Source organism: Athalia rosae, chromosome 3 (genome assembly GCF_917208135.1).
Source record: "Athalia rosae chromosome 3, iyAthRosa1.1, whole genome shotgun sequence".
Classification (NCBI taxonomy): Eukaryota; Metazoa; Arthropoda; class Insecta; order Hymenoptera; family Athaliidae; genus Athalia; species Athalia rosae.
The window spans coordinates 18,145,728-18,163,557 of NC_064028.1; the positions used below are offsets into that span (position 1 = coordinate 18,145,728).

At 43.0% G+C, this 17,830-nt stretch overlaps 1 protein-coding gene across 1 annotated transcript in view; it reads right to left on the minus strand.

Annotated features, from left to right (window-relative positions):
* The window catches only part of LOC105690720 (protein rhomboid), a 39,092-nt gene extending 21,589 nt beyond the window's left edge, over nt 1–17,503 (minus strand). Inside the window, exon 1 of the mRNA XM_012408791.3 lies at nt 17,104–17,503. The gene's annotated coding sequence lies outside the window, so the exon portion shown is untranslated. The remainder of the gene's footprint in view (nt 1–17,103) is intronic.
* Between the last annotated feature and the right edge of the window lie 327 nt (nt 17,504–17,830).

A 17,830-nucleotide genomic window follows, 5' to 3' on the forward strand; every position in this document is an offset into this window, starting at 1 on the left:
CCACAATATATTTCAAAGAAAAATTTCCGCTTTTAATTAGAAATAAAAACTCCGTTCGCGTCAGCAGTTGAACACCCTCTGCACGCTGTTCTTGTTATTATTATCGTCATTGTTGTTTTCATTGTTGCTATATACATACATATATATATATACAGGAGTATTTATTAATTACGCAATTAAAAACAGTTGCTCGCTTTGAAACGAGAAATTATGGGAAACGATCCAGAGCACCGCCCGAGTGATAATTTCAAGAGAGGTGCGAAAATTTACTCTTTTTTTCAGCTATTTATTTATCCCTTCTTTTTTTTTTTTTGTTTCAATTACATTTCCGTCGTGCATCTATACACGTAGTTGTACGTGTGTCGAAACTTCGTCACAGACGATCTTCGATCTGCAGAGTAACCCGACCGATAATCTCCACTGACTTTTTCGAGCGATTACTCGTTAGCGAAGGCAGCGAACTTTTCGAATCTGGGCCGAATCACTCGTCGATACATAGATCACGAAACATCATTACAGAAGTAACAATTTTTTTTTCCACTCTAATCGAGTCTCGTCAATCGAACCGCAATCCTGATAGCATTTCGTTATTTCCACGTCATCTCCGGTATCATGTTTTCCACGTTCCTAGTTTTACAATTCACATCTGTACACACGATTGCCGTTGACCACGTGGGAAGGGATGATCCACAGTTGTGACGTGTGCGGATCAAATGCATGAATTCACATGCAATCGCACGGTCTATTAAAACCGTAACAGATACCGCGTATATATACCGGCGGAATACCAGCCGCACGATCAGGAAATGATAGGCGGTCGAAAAAACGAGGTGGAGAAAGAAAGAAAAACAAAAAAAAAAAAAACACCCAAAAAAACAGAAACAAAAAAATGGAAACATGCCACCGCGTGCGAATTTTCGCCAATTCTTCGCTGTGGGTCAAAGTTCGGGAGGCGCGGCTTTGTATACCTATATACGGACGTCCGAATCGTACGGCGATTGATCGATCGTTCGATCGAAACGCCGATCGGACGTGGATCCCGTGGTGCCCGCGGAACGAAACAAGGCGAAACAGAAGAGCTGAGGAGGAGAAGGGAACAAAGTACGTACAGAAGTACCACCTGAGTAAAAAAGACCGAGGGATTTTTCGGCGAACAGGTAACGAACGGCCAACCGAGCGTGGTAAAGTTACGATTAATTAAGGCGGTCGTTGTCCCACGGGGTGTACGAGCTTAAAAAATGAGGCGGTTCTCGCTGTGTGTGTGTGTGTGTGTGTGTACATGGGATCGCTGAGTACCGTACACAGGTACGAGTACACCACTTCGGTTAACTTTGGTCAACAATACACGCTAATTTCGGAACAATGCGGTTACTGGGTATATAGGTATACCTTATACGGACTCACGCGCACACACACACACACACACACGGGTATATTACCTATGTGATAAATATTACATCGTTCGGTACATGCGGCAGACGTTCGAAAAGTTTAACGGCGAGAATTGAAACGGGCGCGTAACGCGAATCGGTACGCGATGAGGAATCAGAAGAAAAAAATTAAAAAAAATATCTTCATTCTTCTTATTTCGTACGATATACAAGGAGCGAACGTGGTAGAGACAATGAAAAAAGAAAAGGGAAGAGCGGGAGACAAAACGCGACGAGAAGTTGGGTAAAAAAGAAGCTTTTGTTAAATCTACCGGAACATCGAGGTCAAAAAATAGAGGGTGGAAAAATAAGGAGTCCTTATCTGAAAATTAAAAAAAAGTTCACGTCACGTTGACGATGATCTTCACCTCATGAATGTATTATATTATACATATACGCGTGCGTGTAACTAACACGCGTTCTCCACTCGGAGGAAACGAAACAATTTTAAGCAAATTCTACGGCTTCATTTCGCGCCCTTATACCCCCCTCTTCCCACGCCGTCGAATGGGACGTCCTGTTCTTTCATTCTTTCTTTCATTTTTCAATTTTCCTTTCAATTCCTTTCTCTTTTGCTTTATTATCCTCTTTTTACTCGGTCTCGTTCGAAAGGATCCCCGGTTTCCGTACTCGTGACTTTTACCGTTTATTTCCTGTGTCTCGCGCTCTCACAAATCGCACATTTTCAACAATTTACGTTTGATTTGTCACTTGAGCGTGGGATAACGACAATGCCCGCGGTTTTTTTTATCTACCGTAACCCACGGCACATACACACACACATTGCACACATATATTTACCGCGTGTATCGATGGATTTCTCTCCGCGGTTTTATTTATTTTTATTTTTATTTTTTTTTTTTTTCAAGTTACACCGTTTCGCGTTATGATAACGATAATAATAACGACGACGACGTTCCAATCGACGAAATCACACCGTGTATTACTTTACTTCGCTGATACGGGGATGATTAAATTTGTGCATTAAGCGTATGATAATCTTCTAAGCGGGTCAAACGGTGTTCTGAAAATATTGTCGATCATTCGCGTGTTGTGTGTACATTTTGTACGAGTATTATATATGTATACGCGCATACGTCAGCGAATATTGGTTCATCGACGTAACACAAACGAGCCACTCCCATTTCCTCATGCATATTTCCGAATATATTTTTTCCCTGTTATACACTGTAATGGTTGCTTCGAAAATTGAAAATGCCTGTCGTCCACCTTCCGTTCACTTCTCGCATACCGCCTATACGCAGCCACCTATATTAATAACCTTAATAGAAATGTGGCTTTGATTATCCCGGAAACTACATGTATTCGATCGTATAACACCAGAGAAGAGATGGTAATGGCGAATTTTGACAGTTTTTCTGCTAAATTTTTTCCTGTTTTTTTTTGTTTTCGGTTTTTTTGTTCCGTTTTCGATTCTTTCATCCACGTTGAAATTGGCTAATTTTTTCGCAGAACGCGCGTACACCGGTTGCTTTCAAAGAGACATCCTACCTATGAATTGTTGCGTAACATACGTGATTAACAATATTGGAGAAAATTTTTGTCTCTTAGTCGAGAGGAGATTTTTTTTTCCCAAACGAGGCGAACCAAAAAAAGGTGAAAAGTATTTTCACCAGCGAGAGTTGTGCGCGCGTAGTTGCGTATTGAAATTTCCACGATGATGTAATTGATATATTTTGAAATTTGAAGAACTCGATACAGATGGGTAAATTTCAACCGAAAGTCGGACTCAAATTTATGGGGTATCTTTTCCAAAGCCCGGCAGTAGTTTCATATCACAAAGGTAACTGCACGCGTATCAATTTTCGTCTCCGATATATAGTACAGAGGACAGAAATGAATGAAATAATTTTTTCACGAAAATTTCACCGCTGCACCGGCAATTTTTGCTACCATTTTTCGTTGTTTTTTTCCGTTGTTTTTTTTCCACATTTTTCCGTCTCTCTGTAATTTACAACATGGCCAATTGAACTTTCGCGCTGCGATAAACGCGGATTTTCATCCGCGTCATTATTTTAACGAGGGACTCATCCGTGCTACGTATTGTACATATATTCACGGCTCGATGCCGACTACAGTTTTTGATTCACGGTTTTTTCCGTACAGTTTTCAAAAGGAAAATTTTAAAGTCTTCGCTAATCATCTACATATACGCAAATACCATTTCGGCTACCGAGTAACTTGGAAAACTTTTCTACAGATTTTTCACGTATTTAGTTTCGATTTTCACGATTCCCCCAAAATTACTTATCACCTGCAGGAACTAGATCGTCGTTCATCTCGTTTTTTTCGTCTTTTTCCGCTTCAACGGCGGGATATGTGGGATGCGCGCGTTATACGTACGTACCTACGTACGTTCCATGACGTATACCGGGTGCGAGTAATTATTTACGTGTAAAATAAACGTACCGCATGATTGTTTATCGTCCGTTGCATAAATTAGAAACTTTTTATCGAAGGGAAATGTTTCGCGGACGAGCGGAATGCGGCTGAATATTTTACCCGCGCGTACATACATATGTAGTATACCTATGTATCTACATATATACCAACTCGAGACCGAATCTGAAAATTTGATGAACAGCGAATAAAACTGCGCCTACTGAAAAATGAAGGACTGTCAATACCCCCAATTTTATCATGAACATCGTGATCACCCGAAGACCGTAACGGAAGCGGAATCGCAGATCTATAATCGGTTGAAAAAAGAAAGTGCATCGTTTTCGGTCAAATTTTTGGGTACATACGTCGGTCACCAAGTTTCGGCAGGCATATAATGCAAAACGGTGAGCAGTTCCCATAGGTCTAATGAAACTGGAAGCAAGTGTCGCAAAGTTTCACGTCTAGGTATTTACCGTACGTAGGGTTTACGTACTGTACGCATACCTAAATAAAACGTAGTTGACGTCACGCGCCCTATAACAAAAAGGTCGGAATGCAAAGATCTCTCTCTCTCTCTATATAGGTCATAGGGTATAGAGCGTAGTGGAGTAGGGTAGTACGGTAGGTACATCTCCCTCAGGCATTTCGGCAGAAAATTAGAGGGAACAAGGAAACACGACGAAACACCGGGCGACGAGAGAAAGAGGGAAGCAGAGGGAAGGGAAAAGGGAGCGACAGGGCAGGGGGAATAGGAGTGATACGGAAGGGTGTATAAAGGGCGCGAAGTTGAGAGGGAAGAAGGTAGTAGAATGTGCGTAGAGAGAAGCTGCGTAGAGAGGAAGGGAACCGCCGAAGAGAGGGCGTCAGGGAAATACGCGGTATCAGGACTCGACAGACCCCCTACCGTAGGTACGACGTACAAGCCGCCTGGGCCACCGGCATCTTAATAGCTCAGTGGTTCTTCACTTCCGCGATATAAAAAGTGGGTCACGTTGCGTCAAGGGTGAAACTGTACGCTTAACGTCGGGTAATATTTCGCAGTGCTTTTCTTCCACGTCCCCCTAGCGCTCTAATTGGGCGACGATTTTTCTCCTTCGAAAACCAGCTCGCCCTCGTTCTCGTCGGTTTCCCGTTGCCGCGTTGTATATCGTTAAATTCAGGGTAAAATAGAAATTAGGAAAAAAAAAACATTTGGTTTCTTTTTTTTTTTCATTGGGATGTGAAACGAGTTCAAAAAACGATTGGTTTTGCTAGATTTTCGACGTTCGTAGACCGTTTGAAAAAGGAAGAATCTGAAGCTCATTGCAAATCTTTTCAAATGAATAAATAAATTGATAAAAGTAAGGAACTCCGGACATCGAGTGGAGAAAATAGGTTGAGAAATTTCCAAGTGCTACGATATGCGCATCCTTGTACGTGTGTGTATATAAAAGTCACGTTATATACATAAAAATGGGATAGGCGGGTCGATTTTTCGAGAGTATAAGGGATGAGTATGGTAGAGGGTAAAAGATATAAAAATTTGCATATCGCGAAGTGGGCCTATGACTTTTTTTTTTTCTTCTATATACACATATATATTTTCGCTCTCTCTTCGTTTTTTTTCTTCCGCACTTCACCCCTATTCCGTTTCTGTTAGTTTTTTTTTTTTTTTCTTTCTCTCTTTTTTTATTCCCGCGTTACTTTACTCCATTTCTTCTTTTCGCCTTTCGTTCCTTTTATTTTTTATATTTTTTACGTGGAGCGATTCGTTGAAGAGATGCAAAGAGAGTGGAAAAGTATAAGGAGACCGAAGCTGTCACTTACCCGTCCCGACAATTCCTGGTGCGCTTCTGAAAATGAGATACGCTTCGAACTTGGCGAAAACTCTGACAACCGTTCGAGCTACTTTGGTATACCCAACGCTTAATACCATCCCGACGTATACATACATTTATATCCGATGTATATTATATAGGCGATGTACTTCCAGTTACATAAGTATACCTATGTACACGCATATACGTACATATATATATATATGTATACGTATGTACCGCCAGAGATGTACGGGAAAAGTTTTATCTGCAGGTGCTCAGATGGTTTGCGTCTTTTTTCGAAACCTTTATTTATAGATCGTACAGCGAAACGAAATTTCGCCGAAGAAAACCGAAACCGCGAGATGCGATTCTTACGCAACGACGACGTCCTGCTCAAGGAATTTGGAAAATTATTACCGATGACGATTACATCGAGAAAAAAAGAATCAAAAATCTAATTGCGAGCAACGGTGGTTGAAAAATGGATATTCCGTTATGTGCTTCGTTTTAGTTTCTGATCATATTCGTCTTTAATATCGCCAAAGATTATTATGTAATTTATTACAACCGTCTGCAATGCAATTTGTGATTTTAGATCAAAGCAAGCACTTCGCTCTACACGCGTGCGAGATGTTTTTCTAAAAATATCAGCAAGAGTATTAAATGGTCGTGAAATTTTTAGCTCTTATTATTCGAAGATCTCGGTTTAATAATAATGCCCGACGTATTTCATACGGGTATACGAATTCCGTGGGGATTTTTATCGCGGGAAAAAGAAACGTTGGAAAATCGATATAAATCCACTTTCCCGTTACCGATGCCGAGTTAACAACGTACAGCGTAACGAATTTCCGTCTGGAAATATTTTCATATCAATATCAAATCATATCTTAAGAATATATGTATATTATATACATATCTTTGCGCAACGGAGCATCGGCGAAGACAGGGAAAACGTGAAGGCAGATATGGATTAATCGACCGGAACGAATGATCGTTCAAACGGAGGCGGGAGAGATACTTGTATTTCTACGTAGGTACCTGCGGAGGTAAGGAAAGAAAAATTACGTAGAAAACAATGCGGACGATAAAAATACAACAAATCGTATTCTATATCATTTCATCATACATTCTTTGAACAATAAATTTATCCATGTTAAATCGTCTTTTATAATAATTCAATAATGTCATTCGTCGTCCGACAATTTTCACAGGTGCACATGATACCAGGTATCAGAAATGCTTCGACCACCTTCTGTCCATTATTGATTCATTGATATAATTTTTGACAAATTTTTCGATTCCATTTCCGAGTTATACAGCCACGCGTATCCCGGCAGGAAGAGGATAAGATTTTATTAGAGAAGCGGGTAATGGAAAGCGGGTGATGAAAACTGAGGATAGAGAGGGATAAAAAAAAGAAAAAAAAAAAATGAGGAATAATAGGAAGAAGGAAGCGGGAATTGGTTGGAAAGGATATCGGATCGGGTACGACTCCTGACGGAGTTCGATACGGGTTTCGTTCGCGGAAGGTAGGTAGGGCTCGGGGTGTATTTCGCGGTACCGAGGGTGTAACAAACCCTGGAGAACCTTAATAGAGAACTTTATTGGCTTCACCGTTATTTGACAAGTTTTTTATAACCAATTCCGTCGTCCTAACCTTACAGAGTAAGGGGTGAAGGGCGTTGCAGTCCGGAGTCGAGGGCGAACGACCGTAAAGTTGGCGTGTATAGGGCGGCTCGCGTCGATCCAAACTTTCGAAAGTAAGGAAACACTTGTGAAATCCTTCTGGAACGACTCGAACTCTGGATCTGGATCAAGAACACGTTGAGAGATAATCGCCGCGAGAGAGCCTCGCCAGAGATGAATTAGAAGTCGCTCCGATAAACCCCCAAAAATGAAACGGATCCGTTCCTTCGATACGACGATACATTATTTTTGCTCGACGTTCGATACTCTTGGGCAATCGCGCGTCTCTCTCTTCCACATCCGAATCGAACTGGAATTAGAGTATTCGAATCTTCTTATTTGGATAATTCGAGACCGGAAAAAGCAAAATGATCGACCGAATGTGATTAATTTTGTTTGGCAAAGAAAGTGAAGCGTCAGTTATACCCCAGTACATAGCCAGCTATTTGGTATATATACATAATATGTATATATATATATATCTGTATACATGAGACCGTGATTCATTGTAGATTGAATTTTCTAAAGTTAGACCATGATTACGTAATTCCGGGCTTCTGTTCTTGAATTTATTTCAAAGAGAGAGACAAAGAGAGAAAGAGATGAATTCATTTTACCAAGCTACATTTTTCAAAGGCACAATTCGGCGCTTCAGAATTGAGAAGAAACATTTGAAAGAAAAAACAAAAAAATCACCTTCGCTGTATGGCGGCTTGAAAATGTTATGCGTAGGCCAGGAGTAAACCGAACTTCGCGTCGTTGAAATAATTAACGCGCACGTTTCGATCGCGTGCCGATGCGCTTTTACTTTTGGTTCGTCCTTTTTTTCTCAGTTTTTGGTTCAACGTGCGAATTTTTAAGGATAATCGTTTTCTCATCTTTTCGCCGAGCGATTTTGCGCAACTATGAGCACAGATAACGCACGCCTACGTTATCGTACTCTCGAAGCAACGTCAAAACATTTTCGAAATAAGTTTTGAGGTATAATTACAGAGTGGGGTTTGAAATTCGTTCGTTTCAGATTACGAAGATGATAACCGTGTCAAATATACGTATAACACACAGAGAGCGCGGGGCGTACCTTTAATGTTAATCGGGAAGAACGTTCATCTGGAACTGATTTATTCCTGGAATTGAGTTCTACTGTCAAACTTTAGTGGGTATAATACTACCGGGAAGGTAGTTGACTCGAGGGGTGATTCCTTACGTAATATACTCGGCGAACTTATCTCTCCGGATCACGGTCCTCTCTTTGTGTCTCCCCGTAGAGTTCCGGTTTTTCAACGAATTTTCCACAACCTGGAAAACTCGTCGGGGTTCCTCGGATATCGGGAGGCACGAATATCACCGCGCGTAAGTAAAACTTTGAAGTTTTTACAAAGAGAACCGGAGCAGAGAAAATCGTTTTTTCCTATAATGTTAATGAGTTTATTTTCGATATTCTATCCTCGGAAAAGGGCTTAAAATCGAACAGTTCAGCTCACACGGGAATGATAAGTTTTAAAAATCGATCCGCGCGACTCCGTCAAAATTCGCGGCCTCCGAACCAATATACGGTCGCTCTTTAAATCGACTATTTTTCGGGATTTAAAATCCGCCGACTCGTCGATTGCCGGAGACTTTATTCTAACGGTGCAATCCGCACACACACACCCACCGGCGCGGTGTAGAGATAAAGGCAGGGTGTAGTGGAATCGCGTCAGACTACCACCGGTATGTATATAGCGTCGGGTTGAAACGCAACGCAACGACGACGCCGACGACGAAGATATCGCCGAAGGGGTTAACTTCGTCGTAAATATTCATGAGGACTGGTTAAACGAAGCATTTGCATCCGTTCAATTATTGACAATCGTTCAGCTGTAACTTTGAGGTCGGCCAATTCACCCCCCGCGCTCGTACCCACCACACTCTACGGTATAGTATATAGCCGTCGTACGTATGGCTGAGCAGGGTTCGGAGATAGGACGGCGTCGCATAGACGATTCTCTTTGCGGTATGAGGGGGGGCGTTCGCCAACGTCTGCCTTCGTACGGTACGCGCCGCGTTAAATATATGCGCGCGTGTATCTATTTACCGTTGCATTCGTTCATTTGTTTTTTTTTTTTTAACGGTGATTATGACGGGGAGATAAGTAAGAGAGATTACGAAGCCCCTGAACAGCCGGCGTCTGCGAGATTTGATATAAATTTGTTTTTTTTTTTTTTTTTTTCTTTTCATACTTCTACCTTTGCCTTTTCAAAGTTGAGCACCGCGCTGGAATATACATGTACACGTACGGCGGGGGGAGTCCGAGTCGAGTAAATGCTCGGGTAACCCCTAAAACAGCGGAATGGTGGGAAGAAAAAAAAAAAAAAATAGAAAAAAGTGTTCGCCAGACGAGGAGCGAGAATCGCGGTGCCGAACCGACGACTACCCCTCCCCGTTCCCTTCGTCCTTTTCGGGATAACTAAGTCTTCCTAGGGGCCACGCCGTATCTCTCTAGTCTCCACCTTTTTCCCTACGTACGTATACGTCTCGCTTTCAACCCTCCCCAGCGCGTCTTCAGGAGTCGCTTTCCCGGTTTTAGCTCTCGGGCGCGCGGCGCCTCGTGGAAAAGCCCCTCAAGGCTGACTCCTATCCCTCGGAAAAGCGCGTTTCTTCATAAATAATCGCGATTCACGCCTGCAGCCCTTGGCCGAGGGGCGATGGGGGGCGATGGGGGGGAAAGAGAGACGGCGCATTAAGTATAAGAAGAAAACGTGGCGTCGCCGTGCGACCTCTATTCCTTCCTCCTTTTGCTTTTTTTTTTTTTCTTCGCATCCATTTTTGTTTCTCATACGGATACATTTTTTCTCCCTTTTTCAGCCACCTATTCGCGTCCTTTGGGAGCGTCGCGCGGAAGGGGTGGCGGGTACGGAGGTCGTGTATAACGGGGTTTAGCGTCGAACGGGGAAAGTCCCCCGGTGGAGTCAAAAGTTGTTCGAAGAAATTGGGCTGCGCGAAGGGGGTGAGAATATGAATTCTTGGTAATTCACTGGCCGGCGAGGAGATTAAATTATACGCGTGCCTGCAGAACCGTGAAAGAACATCGGGGAACCGGGGTCCCCGCCACTTGATACCGCCGTGTTCGCTCCCCTTCTCGCCCCCCTCTCTATTTTCCACCGCCAAGAAAATTTCGCGCGACTGTACACTTCAATGTTTTCGCCATATTGAATTTGGAATTCGCGGAAGGAGTCGACGAGTTTTACAAGGATACTTAATCGCGTTGCAGCTCGAAATACAGCGCGATATGAAACAGCGAGAATTGGAACCGATCTCCGAACGATGAAAAGTTCAAGTTTCACGTTCGCTGAGAGTGCGGAGGAAATTTCATGTAATTCTGCGCATAAGAAGACCGGAGGATCCTCCGCGACCGAACGTACACCTAGACCTACACCCACACACACACGCGCGTGTTTTTATTGCTTTGTATTCGCTGAACTTTCATCCCAATCTCATGGCGAGATTATCGATCGAACTTTCCAAACATTTTGAACAGCAGGGCTGGCCTAACGATTCTCCTGCAGGTCGTAAACTTTTCGGCTTTTGCGAATCGGTTCTGCAGCAAAGTTCGTATAAATTCGACTCTATACGTTCCGCATAAGTCGGCCTTGTATTCCGCAACTCTACAGTCAAGTTCGCGCATATTCGCACATCGTTACGGTTCGTAGAGACGTTACCCAGTATGAGACACAAAGACGGTCCAGACGTAACGCTAATTGTAAAGTACGAAAGAAATGATCTCCTCGCGTTGCGATGTCATATAAATTATACGAGCTCTGTAGAAATACGAGGGTACACACGTGTGCCTAAAATTCATCGGAAAGTAGTAATAACGGTGTAACGTCAGAGGGTAAACAGTCGTAAATTACGTCGGAAGATTATTCAATGTACCTATACTTGTTATAAACTTGGAGACAATCGCTAGGATGTATCGCTAACTTGGCTCGTCGACGTAAAGCGTGTAATTTGTACGTTAAACTGGAACTTAATACCACCGTAACGTAATACGGAAACGTCTATCAAATACCGATGGGAAAACTTGTTACAACTTTTCCAAGTACACACAGAATCCTGCGGAACACAGTCTACGTGTACTCGCTGTATTTGTTCGCTCCGAATAAGAAAGAAAAAAAAGAAGAAGAAGAAGAAATTGTTCGAAGCTGCAATTTCACCGCATACTTTCAATTATACCGAACGACGACGACGACGATGACGATGACGATGACGACGATGACGACGATGGTTTCGCGGACGTTATAGGGATGTTTGTGCGCGCTAGGCGAGCCGCGGCTCCTGCAATTAGGTGATTGCGATTGGCGGGCGAGGTCGTTGCATTTGAGTGCGTTGATCCTACGGTAAAAGCAATGACATATGAACACATGTGTATAGCCCGGTGTACGAACGAACGAACGAACATCAGCGGTAAACGTCAAACTGACCATCACAAAACAGACCCTTCAATTGAACATCCGGCTTTCCCCCGTGCGGCCGTAGCATGCCATCGAGGAAGTCGTGCGGAGAACAGAATTACCGTTCGGATGTACGATATGTACGTACAACATACACGCATATTTATATATATATATATGTATATCCTCTCGTGCAATGAAAAAGCAAAATGTCCGATATATGTATGTGTATATATCGTTTACGTACGTACCTATTGACACACCGCTTTGTTACACCGAACACCGAACACCGAACGCACGCGATCAGGTCTGACAATAAGTACAACTGCAGCGATACTTGGAGCGGCTGGCCCAATGCTCTCGCGAATGCGGTTAGAAACTTAGCCGGATGTCAAACTGACCGCAATTAGGGCAGGTGAAACCCGTGCCTGTATATGACGTTCGTATACACATGCGTTCGAATATATATATATATATATATATAATCTATATACACACACACGGTACACACACGTGAATTTCTGCTAGCAGAACCAGCATATGTACAATAATTATACATATATATACGATTTCGTTGTTCATGTATACATATGTATGTATGTGTAACGTGGTAGCTACACCGGAGAGGGAGGATCGACCGGGTCTTCGCGGAGACCGAAAACTACCCCACTCGAAGTTCTGAAATTTCACGCAATACGCAAAATGGCGAAATGATACGACGCGTGGGATCGAATGAAAATCGGGGAGCGGATGGTTTTTTTTTTTGGAATCGAATCGCATCGTTCGAAGCTACTGGCGGAGTCGGATAGATTCGTATGATTGCGAGATGACGACGTTCGTTACGATGACGAGGATTCGACAGTAGTTGGGTGAATTTTTTTGGGAACGATGAGGTTTCCGCGCTTATTAAAATCAGCTCGAAGACGTGGAAGTCGGTGGGGGTATGTACAGACTTATGTATAGCTTTTGTTAGTGCGAGTTAATTGTCCAATTTAGTTCCATAATCGCGGAGTCTTGGTAGCGCCGGGGTCATTTCGGTGAATGTTTTTAATTAAAACCCGGCAATACTTAGGTTGTAAAGACTGGTGGGAAAAAAAAAAAAAGGAGGAGAAAAATACTCTCGAAAACAGGTCAGTTTACCGCGATCTACTCCGCAGGAGACTGCTACCCACAGCGGGTATATATAGATCACGGTCTTATATATCTATGTATATATGTATACCGCTGACAATTGGAGGACTTAACGGAGATAAGAGAGTCTTAGAAAAGATCGAAACGTGGCGATCACGGCGACAATCAACACCTGAACTATCGCAAAAGACTCGGAGACTTTAACAAAGGCCTCGCTCGCCGTTCCGAATCGCTACTTTACAAGCTCGGAGACTTTAAAGACCACCGTATTATAAGTGCGATTCGTATCGCGCCGTACACCGCGCGATTCAACGACACCTTTTTCGCCTCTTCGATTGCCTCGACCGACTCGGAAGCGAGAAATCGTCGCTCGCCGGTTTCAATCGCGAACGTTGATGCGCGGACTTTGAATGTTTAACGATAACGTGATTGAACACGTCCAACGGAAAATTGGACAAAATTAATTGAGCTCGCCGTATGTTTTACGACACGACACAAAACTATGCCGCAGCTGACTGGTTAAGGTAATGAAAACACATTCATCTATTCAATGAAGTAGATAATTTTCGTTAATTGCTGTAATTAAGGCAAACGACCCGTACGCTCCGTACTGCTGCAGGGGTCAACTCGAGGTCACGGATCATATACCACGTGTGTATATAGGTACATCTAGTTGCTCCTTACTTCGCTGCGGTAATAATTAATTACGTGACGAGGTCGACTCCGTACACATCTGTCATTCTGTCAAACTGAAAACTCTCCTTCTCCTGAGCGGGCAAGAGAGATTTTCGCCGTACACTTGTACGTATAGTATATATGTATATACATCCGAGTTAGAAAATTCCGCACGATCCTCGCCGAGGGGAAAAATAATAAAATACGAAAAAATTGAAGGAAAAGAAAAAGGAGCGCGCACTTTAGCCTCACGTGTTACACGTACCTATACAGTGCGCTTTGTCGTGGCGTGTACTTTTACCGTACACGAGGATTCTTCAAAGCGCGAATATACGTATACCTGTGCACATCCCGCAACCCGACGACGAAAAATCTCCTGCCTCGAGGTTCAACGGTAGCCGAAGTTGCGGAGGAAAGAATTTTGTGACCCGCAAAAAAACGTGAAGTGCAAGAGCAACAAAGGAAGCGCGCGCGGTCACGTTAGCGTTGATGTACCATAAACCAAGCTATAAATTTATCCGTATGATGTATCCCACGTACGTTATAAAAGTCATTTGCATCGGCTACGTCGTGAGTATGAAACAAAAAAAAAAACAAAAAAAAATGCAGGAAAAAAAAACTTTAATTGAACACGACAAAATGCTAAAACTAGCGACAACCGAAGCTGCGATGTGCAGTTCGTTCGCTGCATGAGATAGCGAGTAAAAAAAAAATTTCGTTATAATTCCTCGTCAAAGTTAGATCATTAAACTTCTGAAATTTGAATGTGCGGTGCGTTGTCAGAGTCACGTGATACGCGTCACGTGAGTTACGAAGGCAAATTCGAGGCAAAAATGTTCGCCAAGCACGTGAATTGCCCAGGATATATTTTTAACGCAAGAAAAAGAAATTCATCGATGACGAGAATAAAAAGATTCAAATCCGGACGTACCGAATGAGACTGTAATGAAACGTACCGCAAACCAGATCAACGATTGGAACAAATGGGAAATTGAAAAATCCAAATAAAGTTGTAGTTCGTAGTGCTACCTGCTCGCATAGGTGCGTTTGGACTAGCAGGAGATGATGCACGGGAATGAAAATCAAAGTTTGTTTGAATTCTTATTTCTTTTTCACAGACGTTGGCGGACGTGAATAGAGTCGAGCGGCATAGAGAAATGGGATGTAGTATATTTTTAGAACTGAACTAGATCGCAAAAAAAAAAAAAAACCTCAGTTCAAACGAGGATGATGAGAGCAGCGTAAACGGAAGCGATCGAAATTCTTTGAAATCAGAACGTTCGTATGGAGAAATCTATTAGGCTAATAAGATTCGATGTCGTTATATTTTATTAATGCAATAAAGCGCGGCTATTACAGCCGGAGCCGAGTGCGCGATGATTTCAAAGGGACGGGACGGACAAGCGGAGAACGAATTATTCCCGTCCGCAGGACGTCGTCGTGTGGAACATAATGCGTCATTGTTCTCGACGAAGATAACAACGAAGAACGTTGCCCCGTGGTACGGGAATAAAAAATTAAACTCTCCTCCGACCGCGATCGTGTCGAGCTTTTTCTTTTCATTCGTAGAAATTAGGAGAATAATAGAGAATTACCGTGATTCGTTCGGATGATCATCACCGGCAACGCTTTTATTTGCATTTTAAAATACGCGGTGCGCCTCTCTAGCGGCCACTCCGTTTAAATATCATAATCCGTAAAATATGCGCGGTAAAAGTCATCACGGTAATTAATGAATGTACGCAAAGTACGCTTGTTTGACTCCTTTATCCGCATACTTTCTGGGTCAATAGGAATTTTATTCGCTAATTTTTTGTGCTCCTCCTTTTTTTTTTTCATTAATTGTGTTTTCTTTGTTGTTTTTTTTATTTTTTTTGTTTTTTTTTCCCCTCACCGGAACACTTTCACCGCCTGATTACTTCGGCTCGGCGTAAACCTCGGGGGTCGGTTGTTCAAACTTGGCGACGAAAAGTTTACGCGAGTTTATCGCGGACAAAGATCTAACGAATCTCGCGTAAAACGCGCACAATACACCTGGACAACAATTCCTAATTTCCAGCAAGAACGCGCGGGGTTTCGCGGACTCCCCCCCCCCCCCCCCCCGACCCATTGATTTTTTTTTTTTTTTCTTTTTTCATTCTTCATCGGAGATTCTTATTAGTCAAATCAGTTGAAGTACGGAGCGGGGAGAATCGCCTCGTTCTCCGAACCCGTCGATCTGGGGGGTGGCTTCACCTTCCCGCATCGTCGCAGAAATACAAGAAAACCTCCCCGTAATTCTTCTTCGTTTCCCGACACGCCGATCACGGAAAATATATACTCGTATACGTATATATGTATAGGTATGGGTATAATGTGACTTATTATACCCAGTAGACGTTAACATAAAAGATATAGCCTTTCGATATACGTAATACATAATATGACGAATGTCTTGGGGTCCGAAGCAGAACTCGTCGAGGGCGGTTGGAAGGTGAGGGAGGTTGGAAAGGAAATGTCTGAATGCCGGACCCGCTAACCGGAAAGAAGTAATTTATGTGGCGAACGAAAAAAATGAGGAGCAAAAAGAGTGAAGGGAAAGAAAATACAGATCTGTCTGTTTTTTTTCTTTTTTTCTTTTTTTTTTTCTCTTTTCTGTTTCTGTTTCTTTTTTGCCCGCTACTTACTTACAGTTTCCAAAAGGTATAACAGAAAATAGCGCACCACTTTATACACGTACCCGAGAGTATCTGCACTGGCTATCTACGCGGAGGTACATAAATTTCAAATGTCGTATCGATGATATACATGATATGTTCGTACTCGTACTACGTGAATATGGTATTGACATACCCACATGCGTAAGGAGAATAGTGAGCGCGATAACGTTTACAAAGTACACCTACCCACTTCCCTTAGCTTCGTCGGGTCGACCGGCAATCGGTGGAAACTAGATCCTGTGGTCAAGTTTTGCACTCACATCGGAACACGTGTCGGAACATTAACGAACGTCAATAAGCCATCGCGACTATTCGGGGAGGGGGAGAGAAATCAATCGGGTATCGAGAGAAAAATTATTTCTTCCATTCCTAATTTCTGGAGGGTTGAGGACGCTATCCAAAATTATTTTTTTTTTTTTTCATCAAACGCTTAATTTTGATTTCACGAAAAATTACGCGAGCTGGTCATCGGAAGCTATACGTTTGAATTGTGCGAAATTCTCTGCGATGATCTGATTTTCGTGCTTTCTACGATTGAAATTTTTTCCTCATCCCTTAGGTGGACGTATCTATCCTCGCTCCATCTTGCAATAGGTAGGTAAGAGAACAGAGCGGGGGTTCGGGGGATCGACAACGAACCCCCGCATTTATCGTCAGCAAAAATGCCGAGGCGTGACTGGCGGACAAATTTTGGTGACCGCAGACATCCGGTTATACAGCGAGGAGCGGCATGTAGCGTCAGTTCGGGTCGGGGTATACACCCATGCGATGAAAAAAATTTTTCCAGCTATAAGTCGATACGATATCGTAAAAATCGTAAAAAATGCCATTTTCACATACGTACCTAATTCTGCGAGACAGTGATTCGAATCCGACCGTGTGCAATTTTTCGTTCTTCCCCTTTTTCTCGTACGCTTTGCAAGTTTTTTTTTTTTCTCGAACTATTCCATTTTTTTTTTTTCGGTTTTTTTCTTTTATCCTACAATATTTTTTTTTTCTCCTTCCACACCCTGCACGGCGGTGATCGAATATCGCAGTCAATTAATCGCGCGCGATTCGATCATCTATTTTTAAATTCGCACGGTTTTTCAAAAAAACTAATTTTCAATAATCGCGAACCAGCTACTCGCGGTTCTGAGGTAGTCGAGATCGGAAAACAACGGAGGAATTTGTTACGGCGATCGAACACACGTATTTCCGTGGAGGCGTCGCCGCGTGCACTGACTCCCTGTCCCGTTGGAAAACGGTGGATAGACAGGGGCTGTCGACGTAGGTCGGCGTCGACCGCCGCCAACTTTCTGCGTCGCCATGGCAACGCGCAGGAGGAGTCTGTCGCACGTGGATGAAGATTGTGCAGCGTGTATTTTAACGTCGCGTAGGGGGTACGATAGGGGCGAACGACACCGAGACGACTACGGGGGCTCCTTTAGCCGTATCCACATCCACCGCGTCTCCGAAGCTTGAATCTCCGATTAGTTGCGGAGCGAAAATTAATACGAAGACTGGGAGGTTCTTCAAATTTTATCACGCTCAGGTGAGCGATGTACGGGTATTAAATATACTTGGACCGT